The sequence below is a fragment of the Telopea speciosissima genome, chromosome 7 (genome assembly GCF_018873765.1).
Source record: "Telopea speciosissima isolate NSW1024214 ecotype Mountain lineage chromosome 7, Tspe_v1, whole genome shotgun sequence".
NCBI classification, from domain to species: Eukaryota; Viridiplantae; Streptophyta; class Magnoliopsida; order Proteales; family Proteaceae; genus Telopea; species Telopea speciosissima.
In genome coordinates, this window is record NC_057922.1 from 36651736 (window position 1) to 36660198 (window position 8463).

Below are 8463 nucleotides of genomic sequence, written 5' to 3' on the forward strand. Positions count from 1 at the left end.
ATTAGCCAAAGAATCATTAGCAAGAGCTACATTTATATGTTGGTATATTTGGCGACCACATAATGACTATGTCTTTGGCACGAAGGAATGGACCCCTCAAGAAGTCATTTTGGTGGCGGAGAGTGCATTCCTGGAATACCACAAAGCTTCAGCGAAAGGGTTGCAATACAATACGACAACAACTCCTTTGCAGCCTCCACATGTCTCGCACTGGTTCCTGCCTCCAACAGGTTTTGTAAAGGTAAATTGTGATGCGACTTTGAAACAAGGTAGCTTGGAGGGAGGCATTGGCTTGGTGTTTCGGTCAGATGTGAAAAGGCCCTTACATGCATTATCTGCTCCCCTAAATTTCACTTCTGCACTTCAAGGTGAAGCTCTTGCCATCAGAATGGCCATTGCCAAAGCGGCCACTCTGGGAATAATGTACCTTGTTGTAGAATCTGACTGTAGAGAGGCAATTCTCTACCTTCAGGGTTCTCTTATGCACCCTCCCCTTGAAGCAGTTGTAATTCTGGACGATGGAGTGCGCCTATGTAATTCTTTTACTGTTGTTTCATTTTCTTCTATTCCACGGGATCTAAATACTGTTGCAGATACCCTGGCCAGGAGGGCCTTGTCTAGCGTATGTATGACAGATTGGCCATTTCCACTCCTTGGCTCCAAGACATGTTTGGAGTTCAAGGGCCCTTACATGATTATCAGTAAAGCTTCATGTTACCAAAAAAAAAATTGCTATATTACCCATATAATGAAAATTAGTTTTGTTTTGAGGGGCATATGCATATTTTTATTTAAAAAATTAATAATAACCACAACTCGGCTAGATCAGGTTTGAATCATCCTAATCACTAGGTTTTGAGCATGACGAGTCAAATCGGAAAAAAAAACTGATTTTCCAACTATTAGAGCAAAGGACTCCTTTGCTCAGGCTGTTGTTTTTGATTTTATAACGAATATGCAATAGGACAATATTAAATTACAATCTTGTTTCCTTCCAACCACTGTGCATAACATTCTTAGAATTAATATTTCTTCTACTGAGGATACCTGGAGATGTTCCCTATCAAAGAATGGTCAATTCTCTACCAAGATGGTAGCTGCTTACCTCACCAATCCAACCTCAGCCCTTGCAGCCATCTATTTCCCAACTGGTGGAAGTTTTTTTGGGGCCTTAATATCCATCCTCGTTTTAAAATTTGCATTTGGCGTGTCTTTCATGCAGGACTATCAGTCAGAGCCTCTATTTCAAAATGGTTGCCAGTCGACCTTACATGTGTTTTCTGTGGCACTAATGATGAATCCATCTAGCATCTTTTCCTATCATGTGATTGAATTAAGCGTATTTGGGCTTGTGGTCCCCTTGGATTGATAACTGAGCATCTTTCACCCCCATCTCTCATGCATCTGTGCGCTTCTTCCTTTAACTACTCTGCTACTGATAAACAATCTTCTATTTGGGTTTTGTCTATTTTATTATTACTTGTTATTTTATTTGGGATGTAAGAAACAAGGTTATTATGCATGGCTCACAGGTCGACCCCCTTCTTATTATTCAGAATGTAATTAAATGGGCTGTTGATATGAATATCAGGCCCCCAACAAAGCCCACTACCATCCAGGAGCCTCTACCATGTGCTTCCGATCCTTTATGTTTGAATATCCCTACTAACTCTGTTTTGAAATCACATGATTTATTGGTCACAGGAATATTTGAACCCGCTCTTAACTTAGCAAAGTGGATCTTTAAACTTTTGATAAATGGGCAAGATTTCTAACAGTTGCAGGTCATATTCTAACACAGGATTTAAAGAGGCTGAACTTTTTGGATTTCTACTAGGCTGGGAGAGGGCAAAGTAGGAGCGGATCGCCATTAAGCATGTTTGGCTTTGCAACAAAGAGCTCTATCAACTTCTAAGTTTTCCTTATAGCAAACCTATCCCCTGGAATCTCATTAACAGTTTTTTGAACTTGGCTGATGCAACCGTAAACTTTTCTAATATTGTCTTTCACTACTGTACAAATGACAAAACAATGCTAGGTGCCCAAATGTACTCTCTTCGTTAGTTTTAATACAACTTTTTTCCTTTTCATCAAAAAAAAAAGAAGGTCAAGTCCTTTATTTTACCAGTCTTTCAATTTTGATTGGTGCCTCTTGTCACATATACTATTTTACCATTAACAAAGATTTGATTGTTAATTTAAATATTTATTAGGGATTACTAACTTGAGAACATGTCTTAAAATAATCCTAATTTATCAAGGTGACAGTGTTTGTACTTATTAGTTGAATGTAAAACAAGTGGTAATATGAACTAGTTCCGTGATTTGAGAAAAAAAAAATGGCGGGTTGCATATCTCATGTAATTAAATTTAGTATCTTATTATAATATTATTGAACATATGTAGCATGTGTTGAAATCATACATAAACAAAATGTGTTTAATAGTATAGAGGACCAGTTTCGTGACTTGAGAAACAAAAATTGCGGTGTGTTCAACAAAACCACAATACCCACAACTATTTAAAAAAAAAAAAAAAACAGATAAATTAAATAGGGTGCTGGTTTTGAAAGTTAGGGAAATATTTCTTTTAAATGTGGGACTGCTTGGAATCAATTATGAACCAGAACCGGCCCACCCATTAACTAATGATCCTAAATCCTAGGTTTGGAACTGGTTATCTCATTGGTCCAGTTCTAGCCTAACCCTTAGGGTCAGAATTGTTAAGGAACCGGACCGATAACTCATAGTGGACCACTTGACACCTTTACTCAAAGGTATATTAAGACACATTCAAGGTCCTATATAACCGATGTAAAACTATACCTCTATAACTCCCAACATCGATCTCAACAGTATGAACCAAATAATCCAAACCTCGATAAAGGCCATGATATCAAGAGCATTCGATCTATTAGTAAACTTCTATGTATACATCCAATCAATGATGAGAGAGGCTCCTTCCAATCCTTTGAGGTAACCGGTAAGTATACCATGATGAATAGTTTCTGAAATATTACTTCTATTGTTCATAGCTTCAAAGTCTTTTGATAATATTTTTCCATGGTAAGGTCAGAAAGAAACTTATTGATTTTTCAAAATTAGACTTTCGCTTGAAGAGTAGAGAGCCCCTGGAGAGTTGTGACCAAGTTCTACAAAAACATATGAGTAATCATTTTATATATATATATATATTTCTTTGGGGGAGGTAACAGCCAGGAGACTTGAACTCAAGACCTCCTGGCGAGCATGGGCATGAAGCGCACCACAGCTCACCAACATATAAGTAATCATTATTATCATACATTGTGGGAGAATCTATATTTACAATTGAGTACTAATTTTTCTTTTTTTCTTTTTTTTTTTGTGTATATGCATATAATATATTTATATCTGTGTATATATATGCATGTATACTTTACTACTCACGTTTATGAGGATGCGTCCAATGATAAAGTACAAAATTTTATATATATGAATTTTCAGTTTGGGCTCCATTTGTTTTTAAGGCTTTTGTTTCTTTCCGCATAAAAGGTGGAAACGAAAAATTTTCTTATAAAATTAGTTTTAGGAAAAAGATCTCCACTTGGTGGTGTTTCCTATGCCCTATCACAGGGTACCGTGCGATGACGCCTCTGCCCTCTGAGTAGAGATCTCTTGCCCAATTAATTTTTTTATTGTTTCTTTTAACATAAAATGAAAAAAGGCATTCAAAAACTTGGAAAATTTACATAGAATAAAACTTTCATGTAAAATTTCATTTGTGCAAAAAATTTTAAAATGAAATAAATAGGACCTAAGTAAAAGAGGTTGACAAGAAATGTAAATTAGTACTTTTCATAATTTGTTTCGATATAAAATGCAAAAAAGTCATCATGAAATAAAGAAGCAAAATTTCATTAGAAAAAAAAATATACAATAAAGTTTTTGTTTATGGATAAAAGTTATGTAAAAGAAAGAAAATTATAGATATAATATATTGGGAAAAAAACTTTCAGAGTTAAATTAAAGAATTTTTTCTTACACAACTTTTAATAGAGACAAACATAACCTAAAAATATATAGTACATAAACATACATGCTAAGAAAATGTAATTTACACAACCCAAATGAAGGAAAAGAGTGATGTTCTACCATTTTGAGTTACATGGAAGACTACTTTGCTCAAACTTGTTAGAAAAAATAACAATACGGGCATAAGTATAAGACTTATCTGTTTTGTATGACAACTTGTATGTTATCGAAATATCCTTGTAGAAATTGGAGAAGGAATTGATAGCACCAATATCATCATTTGTACCACTTGAATCAACAAATCTGTACTTTGAGTTGAGTCGTACTAACGTACTTTTTTTAAGGTATTTGAACGCCCCGAATTATGCAGACCGAATTGATCTTACATTCTCACCTCCAAGATAAAACAACTCCAATCACAAATGGCAACACCCTAAGTATAATTACAATACGGAGTATCCGAAGATAATAATCACTAGTTTATTGATACAGATACAACGATAGAGAAGAAAACAAAATAAGAATGTTTTCAAAACCATGTTAGAGAAATAGGCAAGATCTCCTCTCTTTATATAGGAGAAGAAGAGACACATGTAAGAGATGTCTCCAAAACCCTATAACATGTGTATTTTCCCACAAGTCATGTTTGTTAGCCATTCAAACAAGACTTCCAAGAGGCACACTCATTGGCTATTTAGATATATATTAGGAAAAGACTCAACCCTCTAACACACCTTTTATAAAATAAAATAATATTTTGAATCTATAATTTTAAAATTCCAACAAAACCAACCATTGAATGGGTAGTCTATACCTTATATTAATTATTTGCCAAATTTTGTGTTGATCCAAGGGTTTTTTTTTTTTTCTCTTGCCGTTTTGTGATCCAATATCAATCATCTCACCATGTGTTGAACTTTTACCTTTATACTTTTAAGCATTTAAGTATAGATGTCAAAGATAACTTTGTAACTATATCCTCAAAAGCTACATATTCTCACTTGGAAAAATGGACTTACATTTAATTAAATTAGCTAGATGGATAAGGGTGTTGTGAGTTGTGATCAATATATGTACACAATGTGAGCACCAACAAAAATGCCATGTATCAAATATTTAAGGTCTTGTAAGTAGTCTCCTTAATGGACTAGGAAGGTAACATGCTCTTTACAAATATAATTGATAAATTATTCAAAGGAAAAAAGATGTATGCACCGCGGCACAGTGAGTACGTTGCTCAAACATACTCTCTTTCTTCTTGATATTTTATCTTCTCCATTATTATGTGGGTCCCATGTAAATACTCTTTCGTACATTTGTTGACTTGACGTGGAAGATGTTATTACATGTGTAGCCGAGTATCTGCATGGCGCTTATTGAAAATGTCTCATGATCGAAAACATCTCCTAAGATTGTATGTTTTTATGTATGTACATAAATATAGCACATTTTATCTTGACTATAAAATATCATTTTTTTAATATTAATAATAAGAATTCACAGATTTTTGTGATCAATCTTTCTTATCACTTTTTTTTTTTTGGTAGACATCAATCTTTCTTATCACAAGCATATGTTTTTTACAAATTATTCCAAACTCAAGCTATTAACAAGTATAACTTGTTAGATATGAAAACCTACTTAAACTAATTAAGGTCACATCCTCTCTACTTTTGCATGAAGTTTTTTATTGAATTAAATGGAACATTTAAACGTGAATGTTTAGATCCTCAGCTTTAATTAGCTATTGTGTTAGAGATTTCTACGAGCGCGGATCGTGTCCTTGTACAAGTACCGTCCAAGGCCCTCTAGGGCCACTTACATGGAATCCACTCCTCCTACGAATCCCATGGTAAATTCCATGTGAGTGACCTAAGAGGGCCTTGGACGGTACTTGTACAAGGATTAGTCACATATGATATGCAACTAATTAATTAAGGGGGTGGAATGGTAGGCACTCCAACAATTTAAGTGGAATAATTAATTCCTTGTTTTCTGGTAAACATTAAATTTATTGCTAACTTTGATTGATTATGAATGGACATTAGGCTGGTGCTGCTAGTCAGACAAATATATATTGTTAATTTAGGAAATTTTTCTTATTGAAATTAAGTTAATTGACAACATCAAATAAGGGAGGGTCTCAAACTATGTTTTTGGACTCCCTAGTTCCTACTGATTTTCGAGACTATTTAAAAGGGTAAAAGAAAGTTGTTAGGATGCATGGTGCCTGCCTAGACATGGATGGGCGAAATGATCGCCTTGTCCCTCGTGAAATGAAAAATCTGACCCCTTTTGGATGCCCTCACTTTAACTCACTGGTCCCCGCACAGGTTCAGGGACCACACAGCTTGGTAGTGATCCCCCTCCCCTATAGAAAATTAGCCAACTGGAGTCTACGTGCATAGAGGGACAAGAAAAAAAATACAGGTCGAGTATTTGTTGGAAAAGAAAAGAAAAAAAAAATTCAAGCGACATTCTATGCAATAATTTTAGCAACCCTAAAAAATAAGGCAATAATGTTTAATAACCCAGAATTGAAACAAGATCGACTTTCAAGTTTCAAAGTGATTTTGATTCAAATCAGATTGTAATCAATTGGTTTTGACGTAAATCCTAGCAAATAGAATCGAGAAGAGAAGGGCAAATATTGTCATAGATTTTTATTTTTTAAAGTTTTTTTAATTCAAATGTTTGTATATCTAGTTACACGAACTGAGTTTCATTGATTTCTGCTATTTTATTGATAAATAGGAGAGAAAAAAATGAAGATCTAGAGCATTCATAGTTGTTTCTAAAATAGATTGTAAGAATCAAGGTTGATCAATTCCCATTCAAAAAGTTGTCAAATTCTAATCCAATTCCTTAAACCATGTAAGGCAAAGAACCCAGAGATGGTGAATCTTAACAAGAGTAAGTGATTTTGGATTGAAAATGTTGCATCTAGAGAAACCTAAGCAATGCATGCAACTTGTGATGAATAATATATTGACTGAATCCACATCTTCTCAAAAGCTAACAAAAATACCAAGCAATTGACTTTACCAGTAATGAAGAGTAGAGATCTTGGTCATGGGGGTATTTTTGCCTTTTTGGTGTGCTGCTGCATATGGTGAATTTATATATCAAGTCTATTATTTCTTGCTATCTTTAGTTTATTATTATTTAATTTTTTTGTGTAGAGGTGAGAGTGCAATGTTTTCTTAACAAATTATGCACGTTCCACCTCCTCATCAGGGGAATTAGTCACTATTCTCTCTAACCTGTACTCAGTTTAAATGTTTTCAATAAATTTTACTTCATCAAAAAAAAAAAAAAGAAAAAAGAAAAAAAAGCTTTCTTAACAAATGTTGAAATGAGCCCTAATTTATATATATAAAGTCCAATATAAGTTGAGTCATATGATTGGGTTGGACCAAAACTAAGATGTGGTTGATACAATGGTTTGGACCAAGCAACTAAGCAAGGGTGCAGGTCGAACCCAACTTATCTCGTGTACACAACTATTAAGGCTTGGTTTGGTATGATTTCTATTCCAAAAATTGTTTGGTTTGATTTTTGCACCTTATTTCAGTGAAATAGAAACCAAATAAAATAGAAATTCTGAAATAATCGCTGTTTTAGGATTTCTATTTCATTTAATTGCACTTTTGCTTTTTAATGAACACCTGGTTAATTTGCTGGGCAAAGTAGCATTTTCATGTTAAAAATAAAATTTCACATTTTTTCTTCTCCTAATAGTTTCACCACCACACTGCCAACCATTGCCACCGCCACCACCACCACCACCACCCCCTTCCCAACCCCGCCACCACCACCCTTCCCAAAAATATATAGAGAATCTATTCTTAAAAATTGAAGTACCAAATCGTTTTTTTTATTCTTGAAATATTTCATCTGATACGACCAAAACAATTTTCCTAAATCAACCTTGAAAGCTATAAATAGCTCCACCTGATTTCATTGACAACATATCAGAAAATTTTCAATTGTTGTAGTTTGTACATTAATGTAAGCCCTACAATTAGAAACTTTATCCAAGTCTACTTAAAAAAAAAATCAAAAACGAATCACCGTTGCCAATATTTTTTATCAGTATTAATATCATATCGGTATTGGATACTGGCAATAATAATACGTATCGACTGATACACCAGTACAATGTTGATACTTTGAACCATGGTTCAGCCTACCATCGGGTGTATATATTTTAATTGTTGGCAATAACAATACAACCCATGGATTAAAATCCTCTGCAGTGCGGGCATCTGGCGGTGCACTACAGTGCGACCCTGAAAAGCTCGACATATGGAAGAAGCTTCATCCAACGGTGCGAGCTTGATGCAAGGCAGTTGTTTTATTTTTCTTCTTTTCTTTCTTCTTGAGCTTGGCATCTTTGAATGTTGCATCTTCCACATCTTGAGCTCTCAGACCCGCATTGCAATGCACC